The sequence below is a fragment of the Poecilia mexicana genome, unplaced genomic scaffold (assembly GCF_051168715.1).
Source record: "Poecilia mexicana isolate PSO_F unplaced genomic scaffold, ASM5116871v1 scaffold_17, whole genome shotgun sequence".
Classification (NCBI taxonomy): Eukaryota; Metazoa; Chordata; class Actinopteri; order Cyprinodontiformes; family Poeciliidae; genus Poecilia; species Poecilia mexicana.
In genome coordinates this window covers 29,668,644-29,671,262 of record NW_028263386.1, presented here as the reverse complement: position 1 = coordinate 29,671,262, position 2,619 = coordinate 29,668,644, and positions in this window count along the sequence as shown.

Genomic DNA, 2,619 nt, shown 5'->3' with positions numbered 1-2,619 from the left:
TTCACATACATAAGTCCCAAGCTGGAACCTTTGTACTGTGTTTGAAGATCTCCTGCAAATGTAACGCACAAGCAACACCTGCAAACAACAGTGATGGTCAAGAGTGAGTGATTTCATCTACATTGTGTTATGTAGACAGAATATTTTTTGTATATATTATATATTTCAAATATTTGGTGTAATTAGTAATTCTGTTAAGTGAGGTAGAGGGGTAAAGCGTATGGAGGCCTTAGTCCTCAACATGGCTGTCACAGGTCCCCCATTTCCTCCCCCCCCCATTACACACTTCCTGTATACTCTCAAATAAATTCCACTAGAGCCGATAAAACCTCATAAAAAAAGAAGTGAAAGAGAGAGGAAGAACAGGGACTCATTCAAGAAAATTGGTTTTCTTAATTTATATGACCTTGAAAAATGATTAGTAGTAAGTTGTAGCTATTTAGTAATTCAAAGTAAAATTTGTATAAAGCTATTCACACAAATTAATAATTTAAGTTAACATGATGCATGACAAATAAATTACATGAACTTATTTTTTTTCATTAGGTGTATTACTTGGTTTTAAAGATTTTATATACTTGTATATATTTTTCACAAGGGAAAATGATTGGATGATTCCATTTTTGGATTTAGAACAGGAATTAATTCTGGCTGTAGCACATTTGTTGATAATATGAATGTTATTGTTGATACAAAAGTAGCTACCGAAATAATTACTTATTTATCTTCATCCATCCATCCATTTTCTAACTCCCTTGTCCCTTAATGGGGTCAGGAGGTGCTGGTGCCTCTCCAGCTAACGTTCCGGGCGAGAGGTGGGGTCACCCTGGACAGGTCACCAGTCTTTCACAGTATTTATCTTCATGATACAAAATTAAAAAACAAAATTTAATGTACAGTAGGTGACTGTTGTTTGCAATCTTGAAGTTGGTAGTATCTGTCACTACAGAAAAGAAGAAAAAGAATGTATCTACCACTATCTAAGGATATTTTGAGTCGGGACATAATACAAAGCCCAACTTCCTTCTTTTTCTCAGTTTGGGCAAAACATAGCACTGTGATTGCCTGACTACCTATCTAAACAAAGAGAAAAGAATGCCAGAAAAATGCAAAATATAACACACTACATGTTTTTTCCTACCAGTTTAAATCAGTGTTCCTGTCATGTGGCCTACATTGAATTCTTGAATACTGACAAAAGTGGAAACTTAGTTTATGGTTATAATACAAATCTTAGTCTTTTAGATTGAGCTCCACAGAACTTTCTTAGCTCTCTGTGTAAAAGAATGGAGACCACAGTGCAGAGGGAACCACTAGCCTGCCAATCAATTTGTTTAACTCCATGGGCAAGTGAATGATTGGTGAACTCTGCACACACACTCTTTTCTTTCCAACAAAACATCCCATATGCCCTCCCAGCAGGGGCTAGCCCAGATATGGGGCCCATGTATTTAGAGATCCAATAAAAGGAATTCAGAGCTAATAGAATGAAAGGCCTAACGTCAGTGAACTGGATCTTAGTGTAATTCTTATTCATTGTGAAATTCTTATACTCCAAAGATGCCTACAGTCACAGTACTCGGCTAACTGGGACGAAGTTATAACTCAACAGCAAAATGTTTGTTTTATTATAGAAACTCCATCAAAAGAAGGTCAAATAATAAACATCTTCAATAATAATAATAATAATAAGAAAAATAATTAATAATAATCTTTGACCTCAGTCAGCTTTACAGCAATCCCCAATTCTGAGCAAGCAAGTGTAAAAGAACAATCTTTTCCCAAGAAAAAAACGCCACCAGAACATGGGTCAGAATGGGATGTCAGCTGCTTTGACCATTATGGATTGAGAGAACAGGAAGCAGAAATGGAAAATAACACAGAAGCTCCCCAGATAGCACATGATGTTAAATCAACGTTGAAAAATAGTTAGAATCGTTGATTTTTGGTTGAAGTCGACAAATGACGGTGGATCAACCATCAAACAATCATCCAATCAAACCGTTGAAACTGTGACATTGAATCAACGTTGTTTTGTGGTTGAAATCTGATCACTGAAATGCCGAAGTCTGATTAATGGTTGATTTTTGGTTGAAGACGACAAATGACGGTGGATCAACCATCAAACAACCATCCACCTCTAGCCAAGTAACCAGTGTTGAAACTGTGTCATTGAATTAGTGTTGTTTTGTCGTTGAAATCTAATGACTGAAATGCTGATGTCTGATCAACATCTGATCAATATTGAATCAATGTCAGCTGTATTGCCGCACCCCTTCCCCTCCTCTCCTCCTCATCAGCGCTCTGGGTCAGAGTATTTTATTACTGAGTGGGGGTTATCACATTTAAATTAACCACTGTAGAGGATAGTGGTTGGTGATTCCTTTCTGTGCATTTTCTTACTTGTTCATAACAATTCTCACTGACTGTGTGTGTGATATATTGACACAAAAACATCTACAACTTACTACAAGGAGTGGAGGGGTCCACCCCCACCGTTTACATGAGTGGGATGTCCCAAACACACAGCTGCTTCGCTGTTGGCTTGTTGGAAAATATGTTAATTCAATGTTGAATTATCATCACAAAGGTTGCATGTTTGGTTGAGGTCGACAACTG